Source organism: Pan troglodytes, chromosome 22 (assembly GCF_028858775.2).
Source record: "Pan troglodytes isolate AG18354 chromosome 22, NHGRI_mPanTro3-v2.0_pri, whole genome shotgun sequence".
NCBI classification, from domain to species: domain Eukaryota; kingdom Metazoa; phylum Chordata; class Mammalia; order Primates; family Hominidae; genus Pan; species Pan troglodytes.
The window spans coordinates 29,015,781-29,028,406 of record NC_072420.2 but is presented as its reverse complement, the minus strand read 5'-3'; positions in this window follow the sequence as shown (position 1 = coordinate 29,028,406).

Genomic DNA, 12,626 nt, shown 5'->3' with positions numbered 1-12,626 from the left:
CTTTTGGGGACAGAGCAGAGCAAAGTAGAGAGTGCGTGTGTAAGGGAAAATGGAACGTATTCTAGCACACAAGGAAACTTTACTGGTTGGAAGGAGAAAGAAAAACAAGGAGGAAGAAGAGGAGGAAGAAATATATTGGATTAAGGTTGATTAGAAAATGCCATTTTGTTAGGGGAAAGAGCAGATAGGTTAGCAGTAAGACAAAATTCTTTTGACTTTTTTTTTAACAATGAGAAAAAAAGACAATATGGGTTCCAGTTAAGAAGCAAATGTTAATGGAAAAAAATAATAATAGATCAACTCTCCTGAACTTCTAAGAAAACATGATAGTAACATGAGAGCAATATGGTCGTTGCCCTAAAAGTAATTCTGTCAAATTGTTGTTATCCAAGATAGTAGTCCAAGAAATTTCCTTCAATTATTGAAAGAACTTCCATTCAGTCAACTGAGTACCTATCATGTGCCATATACTGCCCAATGCTCCTGGTATACAGGAATGAAATGCCCTTGTCCTCAAGGAGCCAACAGTCTGGTAGGTAAACAGACATGCAAACCAACATACATAATACGAAGTGTTTATTCCTTTGTCCAAGTTGTGGTATGACCAAAGAGGGAAAAGTTAGCTCAACATGCTGGGATGGGAAGGGAGAAAGGTCATGTGGTGAGATCAGGACAAGTTGTATATAATATTTGACTATTGGGGAAAAAATGTATTATATAAACAATAAAGGGAGAAAAAAATTACAAACCAAGATAAAAGCAACTGGAGTCAAGGGAGATATGAAATATTTAGGCCAGCAGTTCAGTATGACCAACATAGATAATGAGAGAAAGAAAAAAGTAAGGGGAACAGGCTGTGGAGGAGGGAGGAGGCAGGAGGCTCATATAAATTGTCCTTGTTCTTTCCTTCACCATTATGTACAAATGACTGGGATCTGAATGTTCTTAAAATCATTATCTATGACAATCAGAAAAGCCGGGTATATATCTTCCCTCTCATTACATGTTATAATGAAAATAACATTCTAGATCTTGCAATGGTTATTATCTTTATACTCAGGGACCTGTTGTTGAAAATAATTTGTGTTGTAAGGCCCCTAAAAATTATTCGATGAGTCATTTGATTTGCTAAAAGCTCAATCATATTATATTCTTAAAAACATAAATTTGTCTGTTATATTAATCACTGATAAAAGTTATTCCATTGTTTTTCAAATTGATTACAAATATTTCAAATATATAGCAAATATGAAATTACCTAATATTAGACTGGGTTATTATTTGTTAATAATAGCATCAATCTAAAATAACATGTAGAATACCTAAAAGATTTGAGGCAGAGAAAATCTGGAAGATGGTATGAGAGTTTGAATCTGTTTCTAGATTTCTTTGTCAAAGTCTCTAAGAATGTAAGTATTGCTATGAAATTATGAGGGCATTTATATATTAGGAATGTTTAATGTAATTCATTTTTTACCATGATTTAAAATTTTTATTTCATGTAAGATTTAAAAAAGCAAAGCCAAAATGCTTTTGTGACTAGAATGTTATTGACTATGTGAAAAATAACTAAGCAGTTAATATTAAAAAGGTACTTGAAGTTCTTAGAATTTACATTTATCTCTGGCATATTGAACCTACTCAATATGACTTACATATTTTGAATGTCAGCTTTGATTAATGCATTACTAAGTTTAGTGATGCTTCCTGGCTTCTATTTATAAAATCGCAATATATGGCAAAGATGAACACAACAATTTATACAAAGCACTTTATGAAGTTTCGAAGAATTCCATTATATTGTTTCAAAACTTCCACGAACTACTATCTATCTTCTATGTCAAATACTTTGGATCACTGAAAACAAAACTAAAACGTGTCATTTTTGGAGAGACATGTGAAGACCGTTCATAGTTTTTTCATGTTTTCATTACAAGAGTGTGAGCAGAGTCCCCAGGGCCTGAGGCTGGGACATTTGGCCATGCTTACATTCTCCAAGAGAGCTTGAGAACAAACAGTTCAAGTGCAGACATGACATATTCCTAAACTTTATTTGGCAAGGTTGCAGAAATGTTTTTAGCAACTGCCATATTATTTAGTTTTTATTTTTTTCTAACACCACTGTTGGCAAAATATGCCTACATAACTGTTCCTTTTTTCCTGTTGTAATGTCTTACATGTGAAAATATATTTTGTACAGACACAGAGCATGTTTTAATCTATAAGGAAAAACTGTAAACATGACCCTAGACTAACAGTTGTGGATTGAGTTTTCTTTTCTTCTGCCTGACATTCTAGTGCCTGAATTAACAGAGTTCAAAACATTTTAATATACAGCATTTGTGTATATATTTACACACACATACATACACACACTGTCTCTCTCTCTCACACATACACAGACAAGAATTCACATATTTGCATGCATAGTTAATGCACTTCACTTTGAAATGTCTGCACAAAATCAAAAGAGGGAACAAAGCTTAACTATGAAATTATGAACATCAGGGGTAATTCTCAGGAAATATAATGTTTTTCTAAGCCAGTTGTCCACTCAACACCTTCCAAATTTAGATATTCTATGTAAGCAGTTTATGTTTTCCTTTTCCTTGTAAAGTCTGCTGTTTGCTTCCTTTAGTGATTTTAAAGACAGAGCCAATGTGACATTAGCTTCTTTTTAGGAGGCTCTCTTCAGCCATTCCTTTTCACTTTGTACCATGCATGCCACTTGATCTGGATTTTTTTTTTCTGGAAGAAGTTGAAGTATTTATTCTTTTTAAAAAAGTAAAAATAAGAGTTTTCTCCAAAAATATTTGATCATAAGTTGTACCCTGGGAAAATCACTATATAACCGTTTAGGACATCCTCATCTAGTATATGAGCAACATAATGTTGGTAGAGGATTGATTCTCTATCCGTAAAGTGTTGTCTAAGAATACTTGTATATTCCACTAATACGCAAAATTATAACCTCCCAAATTATATTAAATATTAAATAAAATCTGTGAATTGTATTCTTTTTCTGATTAAAATTTCAAGCTTTAGATCTACTTTTCTACTTAAAAATATTATGACATATTATCAGTTTAATGAAACCTCAAATAACCAACATTAAATAACCATACACATTAGCTGACACAAAAGTGATTTTTAGAAGTACATGTGGGAGAGTTACATATAACAACAAATTAACACGTTTCTATTTAAAATTCTTTTAACATCTGGACACTACAGCAATGTCAAGGTAAAACTTCGATATATTTCAGTATCTTTAACAGTGCTGTAATATAATGGAGTATGAGTAGTTTCAATGCTACTAATAGGAATTTAATATAATGATAGCCATGATTGGTGAAGAAAAGAGACCTAAGAAATGACATTTCAGTATTTCTTCTGGGACCACTAGAGTATTGACTCACAGTTCTGCCCATTTGCTGCCAGTGTGGAATTTGTGAATTCAATATCAGCTTTATAAATGCTTTCAGCAGAGAGACTAGTAGAGATGGGTGTGTGTGTGTGTGTGTGTGTGTGTGTGTGTGATACAACCTCTTTGTAGGTGCTCTACATTAAAGCAAGAGAACACTATAAGGAGAGCTACTCTCTCTGACTCCCATGTTGCTGCCTTCTGGCTGAGTTGGACGGCTGGTGGCAATGAAGAGCATCTGGATGTGCTTCAGTGACTTCTGGAATATTCAGCCTCAGTCCTCTCAGTGTCACAGTTCCAAGAATGAAGCAAGGACTTTGAAGGATGTCTGGCAGGCCTTTGGATAAGTTATGTAATACAATACGGGTTTTTTTTTTTTTTGTCTTTCAAGCAAAAATGTTTAATGAGATTTTTGTCAATTATTTGTTATCTGTGCAAACTTGAGCTTTTGCCCCACTCCTGGCTGCTGGTTTGGTCCTATGAATTGTCCTAATCATGCCATGGTGCATTGAGCGTTCATTTACATTCAGCATCTGGACCTACTCTATAAACCTTTGTCTCTCTCAGGGGCTAGAGAAATCTGTTTGCTCCTACCCCAGCACCTAGGGAAACACTTCACTTAATTGGGTATGTGCTGGAGTCTGGCTCCGTCAGCGATCATCTGGGCATTTATTTTTAAGGGTCAACTTTTAAAACAACCACAAATATTACATAAGTGTGGAATTTATGATAACTGAAAAGTAATACTGCTGTTAAAGAGTGATTGGATAATCATGTATGTCGTGCTCATACATTTTACATATTTCACATACTATAATTAAGAGACTGGACAAAGCCATTTTTTATTCTTTCTTTTTTTTTTTTTTTCTTTTTTGAGACAGGGTTTCATTCTATTGCCCAGGCTGGAGTACAGTGGTGTGATCATAGCTCACTGCAGCCTCAACCTCTTGGGCTGGGGAGGTAGTGATCTGGTAGTGACCTCCTCCTTCCTGGTTACCTGGGACTAAAGGCGCACACCACCACGCCCAGCTAATTTTTACAGAGACGGGGCTTCCCTGTATTGATCAGGCTGGTCTCGAATTCCTGGGATTAAGCCATCTACCCATCTCAGCCTCCCAAAGTGCTGAGATTACAGGCATGAGCCACTATGCCTGGCCCATTTTCTATAGCAATCAATCCAACATTGGAAGAATGCTATTTCTTGCATGAAACCATCCTGATTATCTATATCTATAATCTAGACAGAGAAATTTTTTTCGTATCTTGAAATTTTTGATATTGAAATATTAAATTTTATAAATAATAGTTAATATGTCTAAATATGACTTTAAATGTACAAATAGGAAAAATAATAACTAACAACATATAAAACTTACTATGGTTTATATGTATGTACTACTTACTTAAAAATCTACTAGTTACTATATTTTTTTGAGTCAATTTTACTTATACTAATTTGTTTAATCTTCACAACAACCATATGACAATAGGCATCATTGTTATCTACACTTTACTATTGAATATTTGAGGCACAGAAAGATTATGTCAACTTCTCAAATTGCACAATTAATGAGCTATAGAGCAGCAGTTCCAACCCAGGTTGTTTAGTACCAGTGTTGATGTTTTTAATGACTGTGCTACAATGTCTCACCACAGAGTGAGGGCTAACATAAAACAGAAAATTCAATACTTGTAAAAAATAAATAAAATAGATAAAGTCATTAATATTGGTTCTGTCCAAGTTTGACCTTTGAATAATTTGAGCTATATCACTCTCTCTCTCACACACAGAGATGTAATGTGGTTCTTAATTACGCAAACAACCTTAAGCATTGCTAAATATATAGGAAAATAAATTTAGAAAGTAAGACATACTTTGAAATATAAAGTACTTGATATTTGAAAAAGGTGACTGACAATGTTATAAAAGGTAAAAGTAAATAATATTTTTTTTACTTATTGGTTAATTAATGACTAAAACAATCTAATTCCTACGTGCATACTACTGTAGTTAGTTGAGTATGGTCGTTTTTGACTTTCAAAGTTGTTCAAACATAGTGGCAAGTGTCCAAAATGTTCATAATCTTTTAAACTTGATTCACATGTTGCTTCTTACAGAAGAATACATGTTTCTTAAGAGGTCCGAAGTAAGTTGGTATTCTTTAATGTGTCAAGTTTAATTTTCTGCATCAAACATAGCTTGAAAATTTTAAAAGCACCTCATATTAGAAATTAAGACCTAAACACCAGAAGATATTACATTCAATACTCTGGTGTTTCATTTATTTGTAATAGACACCAGGCCATTTTTACGTCTTCAGAGTATATCATCTTAGCCCAATGTTCCTTTTTAAAGAAGAAACTTCCCCTTTGTTATTGCAAGGATAAGCAGTTTCTGAGATAAGTTCTTGGCTGACACACATCTAGGAATAATAGAGGTACATTTCTGGAAACAAATACAGTATTCAGATTTTATGCTATTTTATGTTCTTCCCTTCAGGGCGGCAAGGTCTCCCAGGCCCTGGGTGGGTCTAGAAGTCCAGTCTAGAAGTCAGGGACTAGAGTAAAAAACCTTAGAAGTTTACCTTGTGGCTGAGCTGGCACTCACACCACAAGACACAGCCCTTCCCACTCTTCCTTCCCCTTTTCAAAGACAGAGGAACCTTACCCCATAGACACCACCACTCCAGGCCACAGAGAGTACTGACAAACTACCACCTATGTTCCCTTAAGGATCAAGGTTTTAAAAATCAGCTTGTGGTGAATGCTGCCAGGCCTGGGACTCACCCTAGATGGCAGTGGACTCCCTTCTGGCCTAGGGCAGGTCCATAAGTGTCATCCAAGAATCAAGTCCTGGAATCAGGGAACCCAAGTGGCTGCTTGGTGCCCTACACCCCTGTGACCACCCTGGCACCTAAGGTGCAAGACAAAGTTCCCTTTACTTTTCCCTCTGCTTTTTGCAAGCAGAAGGAGTTTTGCCCCATGGCCACCACAGCTGTAATGTGCTGTAATGTGGATTTATATACCTTTGATTTTTGATGCTATTGACCTTTGGATGGGGTTTTTGGGTGGGCGTCCTTTTTCTTGATATTGATGTTATTGTTTCTGTTTGTTAGTTGTCTTTCTAACAGTCAGGACTCTCTTCTGCAGGTCTGCTGGAGGTTGCTGGAGGTCCACTCCAGACCTTGTTTGTTTGGGTATCACCAGCGGAGGCTGCAGAACAGCAAAGATTGCTGCCTGCTCCTTCCTCTGGAAGCTTCATCCCAGAGGGGCTCCCACCTGATGACAGCAGGAGGTCTCCTGTATGAGGTGTCTGTCTACCCCTGTTGGGAGGTGTCTCCTAGTCAGGAGGCATGGCGATCAGGGACCCACTTGAGGAGGCAGTCTGTCCCTTAGCAGAGCTCAAGCGCTGTGCTAGGAGATCTGCTGTTGTCTTCAGAGCTGACAGGCAGGAACGTTTAAGTCTGCTGAAGCTGCGCCCACAGCCACCCCTTCCCCCAGGTGCTCTGTCCTAGGGAGATGGGAGTCTTATCTATATGCCCCTGACTGGGGCTGCTCCCTTTCTTTCAGAGGTGCCCTGCCCAGGGAGGGGAAATCTAGAAAGGCACTCTGCCTACAGCAGCTTTGCCAAGCTGTGGTGGGCTCCACCCAGTTCAAATTTCCCAGTGGCTTTGTTTACACCGTGAGGGGAAAACCACCTACTCAAGCCTCAGTAGTGGTGGACACCCCTCCCCTTGCTAAGCTCAATTGTCCCAGGTTGACTTCAGACTGCTGTGCTGGCAGCGAGAGTTTCAAGCTAGTGGATCTTACCTTGCTGGGGTCTGTGGGAGTGGGACCTGCTGAGTGAGACCACTTGGCTACCTGACTTCAGCTCCCTTTCCAAGGGAGTGAATGGCTCTGTCTCACTGGAGTTCCATACACCACTGGGGTATGAAACAAAAAAAAAAAAAAAAAAAAAAAAAAAAAAAAAAAAACTCCTGCAACTAGCTCCATGTCTGCCCAAACAGCAGCCCAGTTTTGCACTTGAAACCTAGGGCCGTGGTGATGAGGCACACGAGGGAATCTCCTGGTCTGTGGGTTGCAAAAACTGTGGGAAAAGTGTGATATCTGGGCCAGATAGCACAGTCCCTCACAGATTCCCTTGGCTAGGGGAGGGAGTTCCCCAGTCCCTTGCACTTACTAGGTGAAGCGACACCACACCCTGCTTCTGCTCGCCTTCTGTGGGCTGCACCCACTGTCTAACCATTCCTAATAAGATGAACCGGATACCTCAGTTGGAAATGCAGAAATCACCCATCTTCTGTGTTGATCTCACTGGGAACTGCAGACAGGAGCTATTCTTACTCGGCCATCTTGCCAGATCCCAACACAATTTTTAAGTTGCGAAACATTTTCAAGCAAATCTACAAACATTATTTCTGACACCTTCTCATACAAAAGCCTCATTCATTCATGATTTCAACGAACCAATCAACACATTTATTTGTCATTTATTATATGCCAAGTGTCAGACAGTCTGGAGATTCTGGTGAATAAAATTGCTAAGCTTTCTGCCCTCATACAAAATTCTTTTGAGGGATACAAACAACTAACTGTACAATTACAATACAGTCCATTAGGAATTGTGCTTTGTAACATGGGAACGTACACACAGAGTCTAGACTGCCTGAGAGGAACTGGGGATAGAATTAGCCTGTGAAGGAGGCTCTGGGAACAAGGATAGTTTTCCAGACACTTTGAAGAATAGAGAAAGAAGGCATATTTGAAAATTCAAAGAGCAAGCCCCGTAATGCAATGGTGAGAATTAGGGTTTTGGATTTAGACTTGTCTGAGTTCGAATCTAAGCCTCATCATTTCGTAACTGATGTGGTATTGTGTGACATGACAAACATGGCAAAGCTTCCTTTTCTTTTCAAATGATCAATTTGTGAAAAAGAAAAGAAAATTCATTCTATCTGGAACATCTTTAGCAGGGATTGAAGGTGATTTGTTCCATAATGCATTAGGGACAGTATCTGTTATATACCAAGATCTTGATGAGTTGTGGCTAAGCTGGAGAGAGCTGGTATGAAGAACCCAGAGAGGGCCGACTGGAGGGCTCGGCTGACAGTGGTCTTGTGGGTCATGTCCGGAATTTGGATGTCATCTTAAGAGTCATGTGAAGAATCTGAAGGGCTTTAAGCCACGATGTTACACAATCAGATTACTATTTTGGAAAAATTTGATATTCAGATGTAGTCACATGGCAACATAAAAATGAAAAATATTTTATTTTGTAAGAAATTATGAAGATAAAACTGAATAAAAACAAATAGGTAAATGTCAGCAAAAAGAATTAATACTGTTTAGAAATTTATACATTATGTATTATTTTCCTATAAATAGAAAAGGCTTGACAGCCAAATTGTATCTTTAGAGACCCACACATGTTAGAGGATGTCTTTGGACCACCAAACTATTACATAACTTGTTTATAATTCTAAGAAAAGCATATTACCATTCCAGTTGTTGACATATCCACATATGCAGAAAAATAAAAATCACATACCCAGAAGATGGTTAGAAATCTTGCTTGCAGTATTGTAACATTTGCAATTTTTACATATTAATACTTAGTTATTTTCTTACTTATATTCTTGAACCAAGGTTTATGTGAAAAAAACTTTATTTCTACTGTCACATCTTATTTATTTTATTTTTATGTGTTGTCTTACCACATAATATAAAAGTATATATTCCCTGTTGGATTATTTGTTCTTTTCTATTTCACTGTGTAGGATACATATTAAATATTGTTGATATTGCACTTCAGATGTGTCCACATCATAGTTCTCTGGGTTGAAATTAGTACATATTGTTTTCCTTCCATAATATATAACTTCCAGTGTTTTTCAAAAGTATGGTTCAAGGATCAATCATGTACAAAAAAGCTAGGGAAGTGGAGTCCCTATTGTAAATGTAGATTCATTATTAACCCCACAGGTTTACTGAATCAGCATATTTTGGGGATGGAGTCCTGAGACCTGCATTTAGAAATTACGTAAGAATCCACTCAAACTAATTTAGTGGATTCTCATCAGCTCTCTAAAGCTTGTTTAGTGGATTCTTATGCAAATTCAGGTTAGCAAACTACTTCAGAATATGTGTGCAGCTCTTTTCTATTAAATAGACCTGGACTATCTCATAGTTGTTATGTCTGTAAGTCTTACTTAACTGGTAAAACAATAACCATGATAGAGTATCTTGGTTTCTAATAAGTTAATCAGAAATACAATCTCATAAATCATTGGTGGATAAGCTGATAATATATAGACTGATGAAATAATGTTTGCAAGGACAGAGAGATGAAAATTTGAACATTATCAACTTGAAAAGCATCCTCAGATGGTACTATGGACTAAATGTTTATGTTCTCCCTAAATTCATATGCTGAAACCCTAATCCATAATGTGATAATATTTTGAAGTGAGTCTTTTCGGAGTGATTAAGTTATGAGGGTACAGCCCTCATAAATGGCATTAGTGCCTTCATAAGAAGAGAGAGGAGAAAGATATTCTGTTTGTCTACTACATGAGGATATAGCAAGAAGGTGGCTGTCTGCAAACCAAGAAGACAGTACTCACCAGAAACCAAATGTGGCAGCACCTGGATCTTCAGAAGTGTGAGAATAAGTCTATAATTTAAGCCACTCAGTCTATGGTATTTTGGTATAGCAGTCCAAACTGGCTAAGACAGATGAAATGCATGTGGCCTCATCTAACTTATTTGTGTGCATGTGTGTTATTTTATTTAAATAAATTACATGTAGTATTTTCATATTGCCCAAAGCTAGAAGGGATAGCTAATTTGTAAGAATATTTAAAAGGATATCCATAGGCTGAAATAAAATTGACTATATGAAAATTAAACTTCAAATGTGAAATCCTATACTATTTTGAAGACATTAGCTATATAAATCCAGGATGTGTAAAGAGGTGGACTAAGGACAGTTTATTTGCAAAAGACAGGTAGATGGCTTTTGATCGATTTCAAACTGCATATAAATTAATAATATGAAGTAGTTACCAGGCATAGAGAAATTGTTTTAACTTTAATTATAAGTTTGTGCAGCAGTAGGGATAAAAATTATCATAATGCCATCAACATTACATAATTCTAATTGTTGCATATTCTCTTCCAAACCCTGGCAACACAAGTAAATAAGTCAAATAGTTTAATCATAATGTATACATCATTGTTTAAATGTAGCTATGTCTATTTAATATCATATAATTAATGTGATTTTAAGCTTCATTTTTTCTAATGTAATGCTCTAGGTAAGGAAAATCATAACAGACTCTTGGGCCATGAATGACCCTAGCATAAAGAAACTTCTGGAGATGAGCTATGAAATGGCATGGAGTTTGGAAAGAAAGGAAATAGACAACATCCTGACAGGGCAAAAAAGGTTAGGTAATCGTGAAAGCTGTTTCCATTAATATCTACTTGAATGATCATTTTGTGAAAGAGAAATTACCAAGTCTTTCAAATTTTTTCTTTTCCCTGTTTCTAGAAAGCATAATAAGGATCAATTGGTTTCAATTCAACAAATTCTCATTGGTCCTCTATTAAATTCCAAGCATTGGGCTTGGTGTTTAGGGCTACATACAGGAGAACACAGATCTGTCTGACTTCATAAATATTACAGACTGGTAGAAAAACAAACTTAAACTCTTTGTCAACTCCTTTTAAAACTTCTAAGGTGAATTTCCAAATATTTCCGTTTTATAATAGTATCTTAATGTATGATTAATGTCTGTTATTTTATATATTTGTCATACATATTTCTGTTTATATAATAAAATACATGTTAGTAAAAATGACTCTTGAGAAATGTTCACATACATTTATGGAAAAGATATGTTTTAGAGACAAAGGGAATTTAGCACACAATTACTACAATTGGCATTAATATTAAGATGTGATAATAGTTCCAAAGGGGTTAGTAAAATTAAAACGTTAGTGCACTGATTGATACGTAGGAAAATTGAATTGGGCAATCTAGCCACTAATGACAAAACATGTTTGCACTAAGGATGATTCAGCAAAGAATTTACTCCTGCTTAGTAACAGTTGCAATTTTATCTTTTGAGATATAAATGTGCATATTTGCTTTATAACTGTTGTATGACTCAGAGTTTAGAGTTATCTTTTATCCTTAGCTTTATAAGCAGTGTATCGAATAGCAACATATGTAAGACTTGCGTTTTACATTGTATACATTTTACTTTGCATTACATTTCAGTATGATATCATTACAACAAAACAGAGGTTCAAAAATATAGCATGATCCTATATTAAATACAGACTTCTGGCAGTTTTAAAAATATTAAAGAAGTATAGTTTATTGTTTTAAGAAGTCCTCAAAATGTATTACCTAGTAAATCCTCTTAACTATGTTCTGTCACATCTTCTATTTAAGAAAATTGTTCTTTCAGTTTGTAATCACTCTATACAATATGTTCATTTTATGAAGCTTTGATTAGAAATGTAAGAATTTTATATATTATAATTTAATTGCATTATTCTCATAAAACATTACAAGATTGACATTTCATTATCTCACAATTTGTTTTATAAAATTTTAATCTTTGATCTTTAAATTGATATGCTGAGGGGATTAAATAACGTTAACAAACTTGTCATGGATATGAAATTCACTTAGATAAGACAATAAAATATTGTTTTTTTAAATCAACAAAGTAAAATTCTTAGAAAAATAAGCTTTGCTCTTTAAATATATTTCTGAATTGTATTCCTGTCTGATAACTTTATTTACTAGAGTTGTGGATCTGTAAATGCATGATAAAATGCCAGCTAGTTAGCTTAAATTGCCACTATAAAAATGAAGAAGGGATACATGAAGCTACTTTTAAAAAGTCTTTATAATCATATTAAAGTATACAGCATTTGCTGGATAACATTCTTCTCATGGTTCTTAAATTCACTACCAACAAAAAAAAGTAACAGCCAAAAGTAATTAACCCAAGAAACACAATGTAAAATTATGTAGAGAGTATGAAAAATCACCAGTATTTTACCTTCATTGATACTTACTCTATACTTTGCACTGTATACAAGCATTACCTCATTTAATCCTCACAAGAGCCATTTGAGGTAGCAACCATTATTACCTTCATGTAACTGAGGAATCTTAGGTTAA